The sequence below is a fragment of the Lithobates pipiens genome, unplaced genomic scaffold (genome assembly GCF_037356315.1).
Source record: "Lithobates pipiens isolate NorthernLeopardFrog02 unplaced genomic scaffold, aLitPip1_a1.2 Scaffold_16, whole genome shotgun sequence".
NCBI lineage: Eukaryota > Metazoa > Chordata > Amphibia > Anura > Ranidae > Lithobates > Lithobates pipiens.
The window spans coordinates 494,427,795-494,436,688 of NW_027507748.1; positions in this window are offsets into that span (position 1 = coordinate 494,427,795).

Below are 8,894 nucleotides of genomic sequence, written 5' to 3' on the forward strand. Positions count from 1 at the left end.
CAGGTGTGTGTGTGGGGGGGGGGGGGGCTGACATATATACAGGTGTGTGGGGGTCTGACATAGATACAGGTGTGTGTGGGGGTCTGACATAGATACAGGTGTGTGTGGGGGGCTGACATAGTTACAGGTGTGTGTGTGGGGGGCTGACATAGATACAGGTGTGTGTGGGAGGGCTGACATATACACGGGTGTGTGGGGGGGGCTGACATATATACAGGTGTGTGTGGGGGGCTGACATAGATACAGGTGTGTGTGGGGGTCTGACATAGATACAGATGTGTGTGTGTGTGGGGGGGGGGGGGGGTGCTGAGGAATGTTGGTCAATTTTTTTTTACATGTGTTACTCCACACCTTGGAAGACCTATTAGTGCTGGAAATGACTGTGTTTTTGTATAGCACACAGTATGATAGGTTACAGCCTTATAAATGCAAAGCAGTGCAACCTGTCAGGAACCACCAGAGCCAAATGTCAGGGACCACCAGAGCCAAATTCAGGGGGACCACTAGAGCCGAATGTCAGGGACCACCATCAGAGCCGAATATCAGGGACCATCAGAGCCGAATGTCAGGGACCATCAACAGAGTCAAATGTCAGGGACCACCAGTGCCAAATGTCAGGGACCACCGGACCTGAATGTCAGGGACCATCAGAGCCAAATGTCAGGGACCACCACCAGTGCTGAATGTCAGGGACCCCCAGTGCAGCATGTCTGTCCAATCAGTGCAGCTTGTCAGGGACCACCAGTGCAGAGCAGGGATTATTATTAGAAATCAGTTGTATGACACAGCTGGGATCTCCTGCAGTGTCAGGTATTGTATATGAGAACACTGTATGCTAATGTCAGTGTTCTGATATATTATACCTGACTAAGTGGGACATCCCCGTTGTGTCATACAAGTGATTTCTAATAATAACCTCCGCGCTGCACAGAGATAGCGATATCGGGCAGACATCGGTGGGGACAGTGGAGGGGCGGTGACTGGCAGGAGGAGGACGAGGGAGAAGGAGGACACCTCCTCCATGGGTGGCACAGACTGGGGGCTGTGAGACCGCCTCCACCCACAACATGCTTCCTCCCTGCTCATTTTCAGAGGACTACAAGGGGCATGCCAGACCGCTGGCTGAGGTTACGGGACGACTAGCAGCCAGCGGTCTTACAAACAGGATGTCAGCAGGCAATAGCGGTTTTTCAGCAAGATCAGCCGCCTATTGCAGAGGAACTACAGAGCTCAGAAGAGCATGGATGGCAAAGTTGGTGAAGGTAGGAGATCAGCAACAAGGATATGGTAAAAACATTTTGGCCGGAGTTCGGCTTTAATAATAAATATTGAATGCAAAGGTTTATGATCTATTAAAGTGATTGTAAAGGCAGAATGTTTTTTATCTTAATGCATTCTATGCATTAAGATAAAAAAAACCTTATTTATGTAGCAGCCGCCCTCAGCCACCTTAATACTTACCTGAGCTCTCATCTATATCCAGCAATGTCCACAAGTGCCTCAGCCGTCTGGGACTCTCTCTCCCTCCTGACTGAGACACAGCAGGAGCGCCATTGGCTCCCCCTGCTGTCAATCAAAGTCAGTTAGCTAATCAGAAGAGAGAGGGGCGGGGCCAAACCACAACTCCATGTCTGAATGGACAGACGGAACTTTGCCTTGGCTCAGGTGCCCCCATAGCAAGCTGCTTGCTGTGGGGGCACTCAACAGGATGGAGGGGTCAGGAGCACTGAAGAGGGACTCGAGGAGAGGAGGAACTGGGCTACTGTGTGCAAAATCACTGCACAGAGAAGGGAAGTATAACATGTTTGTTATTTCTAAAGTAATAAAAAAAAGCGTTTAGTATCAATTTAAATTAAAGTAAAAAGGAAAGAAGCTTGTATTCCTGGATAAGTCTACATGCAATATACTGTCAAGTGTTTTGCTTGCTTACTTATTACCAGGGCTTTTTTTTCCTCAGAACATAGGTACAGGAACTCCCCGTTCTAAACCACCCCTTGTCAATCTAAACACTGTTCCTGGGCTCCGACCCCTACCTACCTCCCAGTAGCGCTTCTTTTAGAGAATACAGATCCAAGTATGATTTTGTGGTACTAAGTTATTTGTATGGAGTTTGTTAATAACAGGAAAAGTAGTAAAATAGATCCCCAGCAACAATAGATTCACCCAGAAACAATAGAACCCCCAGCAACAATGTACACCCACAACAAAATACCACATCAGCAGCAACAATAGATCTCCCAGCAGCCAGCATTGATAGACTTTCCAGCAAGCAGCAACAATAGACCCCCTCCCTCAACAGTAGATCTCTTCCAGAAACAATTGACCCCCACAGCAACAATAGATCCCCTGCCAATAACAATAGACAGTCACACAATAATAGATCCCCTCCAGCAACAATAGATCCCCCTGTAGCCAGCATTAATAGAACCTCCAATACACCCTAGCACTCCTTGTCATTACATACATTCAGTGTTGGAGGTGCCAAAACTGCATTCCTCCTCGTTCCCGCTTATTACTCAGATATGATTATTTTACTCCAAAACATAATTCTAAAAGCATACTGATTTAAAGGGCCAGCCCATCTGAAACTGATCTTTTAGCCAAAGGCCAAGCCTAGTGAGCTAAGTCAGTATTTCTCAACTCCAGTCCTCAAGGTGTCCCAACATGTCATGTTTTCAGGATTTCCCTCAGATGAAAGGGTTGTGGTAATTATTAAGGCAGTGAAACTGATCAAATCATTTGTGCAAAATAATGGAGAGCCTGAAAACATGACCTGTTGGTGCGCCTTGAGGGCTGGAGTTGAGAAACACTGGGCTAAGTAAACCACTGGCTTTTTGCTTTCATTTGATGGATGCTTCCAACAGTGGGATCCCCCTGCCATGCTCCTGTCAACATGGGAGTTTTAAGTGTGCCACCCTTGCATATTCCAATGCCTCTTTTGTAAGTCTTGAAAAAAGTGTCAAGCACAGAGAGTGGGAATTGCTCATAATGACCGAGCCAGGTTTGCTGACCGGGGAACACAACTAACAATATCACACAAGTTCACCTGAGATTTACAAATTTGTCAGTTTAAAGAGGAGCTTCACTCTCCTGTTATGTTTTTCACTGGATTATGCACGGAAAACATACTCTAGTGATGCAGGTTACCCATGAGGCTGTGGGCAATGAATATGTCATTCTCACCTAGTGAAAATTCAGGACGTGCGAAGGCTTCCCGAAAAAGGTATTTAATACAAAAAATCCAATTGTTGGAGAGGGAGAGGGGTAGGAGTGGAATGACAGAAAGTGGGTGCGAAGGGTAAATGTCGGTTCACACTGAGGCAGCATGATTTGAAGCGCGACTGCCTCAGGCGACCTGGACACGACCGCTGCGGCGACTTGCAAAACAACTTCTCTATAGAAGTCAATGCAAGTCGCCTCAAGTCACCCCCAAAGTCATACAGGAACCTTGTTGGAGTGACCTTTGTCGCTCCTATAGGAACGGTTCCATTGTACAGAACGGGACGCGACTTGTCAGGCAGCTAAGTCACCTGACAAGTCGTTCCAGTGTGGTCCACTTTAACTCCCCGGCATCTACCAACAACTGAAATATTGGTTTTGAGTAGACTGTTGTTTTAATAAAGAACAGTTCAGCTTTAAAACAAGTTGAGCTATTATTTTTCTTCTTGGAATTTTCAAGGCAGAGACAAGCAGGGCTGTTCTGTAAATATGTCACCTCAAAAAGTTACAAAAAGCTTTCATTTCCAAATCTCAACTGAAACCATTACAGCTGAAAAAAGAATGTTTGCTGTGTGCAGCTTTAGTTTTCTTTCTTCCAAAACCATAGAATAGCCCTAAAACACAGTCATTTAGTATAAGTTGTTTCATACAGACCTGATTCACTAAAGCAATGGAAGAAAAGCAGAGATAAATGTAATCTTGCATCACAAGGCCATACAAAAAAAAACTGTGTGTGATCCCTGAACTTATCTAGCTGATTGTACACTGATATCCAAGTGTAATTTGCTGTACTAGCTTGACATTCACATTGAACACTCAAAAAATAATAATTTTGTGCCTGCTGTTCTGCTAAAATTCACCAAGGAATGTATTTGTCAACATGTGCCAACCAAAGCATCAGGTCCTTTCCGACTGACATAGAAAAACATAAATATATATATATATATATATATATATATATATATATATATATATATAAATACCAGTAAAGCATGTACAAGCTGATGGGAGAAACCATAGTGTGCAGTTGAGGAGCATGTTTTTGACACTCCAGGAAGTGTCAGATACCTGCAGCAACTGAAGATATTAAAGACGTGAGCTGCAGCTTCTTTTTTTTTACAAGGTGACCCTGTAGAGACAATCTTTTTAAGCCTACCCAAACATATATTTAATTTTGAATCATATGCTTAGTGAACTTTCATCTGAAAGATTTTCCAATGGGAATGTGGACATAATGTGGGTATAAGATTTTTTTACTTAAATGTAATGTTGATTTACTCTTCTTTATGATTTTTTTTTTTTTTTTTAATAAAATGATTACTTAAAAATAATATTTATATTATTTTTGATAGCAAGATCACAGCACTGGATTAGACCTTTTAAACGGTCTCCATCTAATTTAAAATCTTGGTAGGCTAAAACAGAGCTGGGAGGAGTGAGATATGGATAAGTAATTCTTCTAAATCATTCAGCTTTGCATTCAACCTGAGCTTTAGCTATTCTCCTCTAATCAATGAGCAACAACATCAACAAAGCAGTTAGCATGGTAAACAGATAAAAAAGGCCTAAAGCACATTTCATTTACAGAACATGCCCACAACATGTTGGTTAGAAATAGTAAATTTGTGTTTTTAAAAAAAGTAATAATTGACTAAAGAAAAATATATATATTTTTTAATAAAAAAAGTTATATATATATATATATATATATATATATATATATATATATATATATATATATATATATATATGTAGCACTAACTCCCCAAAGAAGCTGCTGGTTTTATCTGGCTTACCATTACCTTCTTGTCCGCTTCTCCATCTAGGGATTCCCGTGGTAGGTGGCCCAAAAAAAATTGGAAACTGACACTGAATGTTCTTTTGGGTTATTTATTTGAAACAGAAACAGAGTCTTTCAATGAAGGGTAGAGGGTTAGTACTAAGTTCAGGTACTTTAGACTGCAAAAATTGAAAGTCTCTTATAGGAAAATCCAGAGAATAGCAACCGTTTCACAACTGGATTTTACAACCCCCGGATTGACCTCCTCTCACTAGGCCTAGCAGCTGGTAGGGTGTTCGGTAAAGTCTCTGCCACAGACTCGTGATGTACACTTGAGCGTAGGATGTTTGACAAAGTCTCTGCCACAGACTTGAGCATTACTGAGGGACGTAGACAAATTTAAAGAGCTATCATACGTTATCAGTATCTCTCAGCCGATCCGGCGATACCGTATTAGTGTTGATCCAGGTTGTGTCCTTCAACTAAGCCTCCAGGCTCCTTCAGAGAAGCCAGCCTTGCGCACGTCCTTCTCCTGAAGAGTCCTCCCCTGGGGTTCTTCAGTTGCTGGGCCTCTCCCTTCAGATGAGAGGGCACCGGACCACCCTTGGATCAAAATGCACTCAGGCCTGTCCCTGCAGTTACGTTGTCTCGGGCCAGCCAGCCCCGAGACTCACCCCAGGCCAGGAGTGCCATGGGGCTGGGCCAGGAGGACCACCAGAACTGAACAGACAGAAAATAATCTCCAGAACCCTGAAGCACGTGATGTTGGTAGCTTAAATACCACCTCCCAGAATGCACAGCAGGAGAACAGTCCCACTGGGCTGGTTCCGAGAGAACAGTGGCATTCAATACACCAAGCTAAACTGCGTTCTTACTCTTGCCAGTGGTGATAATGACACCTGCGGTCAAGGAGAACCCAGTGCAACCCAGCTGGACTGGTACTGAAACCAGAAATGTAGAAAATTAGCCCCAAAATCCAACTGTGGTTTCAGGAAAATTAACTTTGAAAAAAAACATAGCACCTGCTCGTCAGGAGCCAGCGCTACATATATATATATTACTGTGCAAAAGTCTTAGGCAGGCGTGAATAAATGCTGTAAATGAAGAATGCTTTCAGAGATAAAAGTGTTAATAGTTTTTTGTTATCAATTAACAAGATGTAAGTAAATGAACAGAGGAGAAATCCAAATCAAATCAATATTTGGTGTGACCACCCTTTGCCTTCAAAAACAGAATCAATTCTTCTAGGTACACTTGCACACAGTTTTTGAAGGAACTCAGGGGGTAGGTTGTTCCAAACATCTTGCAGAACTAACCACAGATCTTCTATTGATGTAAGCTGCCTCAGATCCTTCTAGCTCTTCATGTACTCCCAGACAGACTCGATAATGTTGAGATCAGACATCTGTGGGAGCCAAACCATCACTTCCAGGACTCCATTTTGTTTTTTACAATAAGGATAATTCTTAATGATCTTAGATTTTAAGCTCTAATAAGCAGGGCCCTCTGATTCCTCCTGTATTAAATTGTATTGTGTCTGTTTTGTCTGCCCTCATGTTGTAAAGTGCTGCACAAACTGTTGGTGCTATAAAAATCCTGTATAATAATAATAATAATAATTTTTTTGTCTGTATGTTTGGGGTCATTGTCCTGCTGCAGAATACATTTGGGGCCAATCACATGCCTCCATGATGGTATGGCATGATAGATAAGTATCTGCCTGTTTTTATCAGCATTGTGGACACCATTGATCCTGCCCAAATATCCAACTCCATTTGTAGAAATTCAGCACCAAATTTGCATAGAACTTCCACCATGATTCACTGTTGCCTGCAGATACTCATTAGTGTACCATTCTCCAGCCCTTTGCTAACAAACTGCCTTTTGCTATAGCCAAATATTTCAAATTTTGACTCAGCAGTCCAGAGCACCTGCTGCCATTTTTCTGCACCCCAGTTCCAATGTTTTTGTGCATAGTTGAGTCACTTAACCTAGTTTCCATGTCCTTTGCACAAAAACTGGGGTGCAGAAAAATGGCAGAAGGTGCTCTGGACTGATGATATTTTTTTGTATGTACTTGAGACAGAGAATTTTGACAATGAAACAGTTTGTTGCAAAAATAAATATTGTTCACAGTCCTCTATAGCTAAAGCTGCAGTTTATGCACAGTATTGAATCAGTCATTACAGTGCCTCCTCCACTAAATCTGAAGCTTCAGTCAGACAAAGCCAACACCCAGTCAGGCTGCTATTGCTGTGTTGTCTATATAGATAATTTATAGTGGCTGATTTAGAAAAACGTGTTCACTTTGCAAGGCACTTTTCACTTACCTTAGTGTGTAGAAAATTCACTTTGCAAAGAGTGCATAATTATGTGTACGGCCGGAATTTCTGATGGAAACAGTCCAATGGGAGATTTTCATCGGATTTTCTGACCATGTGTATGCCCATCGGTCTTTTTCTGCCTTTAGATTGAGAGCCTGTTCTTAATTTTTCCTGACGGAAAAACTTTCTATCGGATTTTTCGATCGTGTGTATGCAATTCCGAAACGCAAAATTCCGACACATGCTCGGAAACAATTTGACGCATGCCTGGAAACATTAAAGTTCCCTTTTATAGTGCCGTTGAACACGTTATATGTTGCGGTGTTATTGACCAACGAAATTTGGTGTGACCATGTGTAGGCAAGACATTGAGCGTAATTCCATAAGGCCTCATTCCTACGAGGCGGATCTGCTCAGCTCTGTCAGCCAGCTGAGCTGGAGATCTCTCCATTGATCTCCGCTGAGCCAGCGGATGACAGGTCCGTCTCTGCTCACTGAGTGGGGAGGGGCCTGTCAGAGCACCGCCGATTGGATCCCTTTGGAGGGATCAGACGAAAACGAACAGAAAGTCAGTTTTCATCAAATCTCATCTGATCCGATCCACCAGGACGGATGCCAACGTATCGCTATACGTCTGATTTTAGAGGATCGGATGTCAGCGGACATGGTAACCGCTGACATCCCTCACTCCATAGACCTGCATGGAGCATCCATTCAGGTCCGCCTAAAAAACTGACAGGCAGACCTGAATGGTCCGTTCGTGTGAAAGGGGCCAACGGAGAGTGAAAACATGATTTTTGCCTACACATGATTGGATGATAGAAGTCAAAACAACCTAACTTAATTCACTAAGCTACATACAAATTCCCCTGCAAAGGAAATTTGCTTTACTTCTTTAGTAAATAAACCACGTAGTGTTCTGGGAATCCTTACTCATGTATTATACAAAGATTTGTATTATTAATACAGCAGTATTTACATATATGAAAAAGACATATAAAAATTCATTTAAATTATGTATAAACTTAAAAAAGTTATAAAATTGTAAATGTGGCCCGCTACTTTGGAATACAAATATACACTGTATACAATGTAAGCATGTGCTCATAAAAATATTCCTTAAACATGACATATTCACTGGATATAAGAAAAATATTTACAGTGGCCCAACTTACAAATGTTATGAAGAGAGTACATTAGATGTAAAGGGTGAATGTCACACTGGCCAAAAAAATCTGCATTTGGTAATCTGCAAAGTTTTACAATCCAACATTAGTGTCTCTCTATTTGAATCACAATTATCTCAATGTAGACATCATACCTTTGGGTGGGGCTCAAGCCTGGTACACACTAAAAGTTTTTTTTTAATTTAAACTGGCTGTTTGAACAAAAAAAAACTCACAGCTCTGGTTGGAGCTACTGTACTAACTGACTGATGTTAGTACATCAATCTCCCCACTGAGCTCGACGGCCATTGACTGAGAGCGCTGATCCGGAGCCGGTTGCTGGTTTTTCAGCATTCTTGTCCGACAGAAGTCAGTGACCAGCTGACATGCGCCCGTGCCGAATGT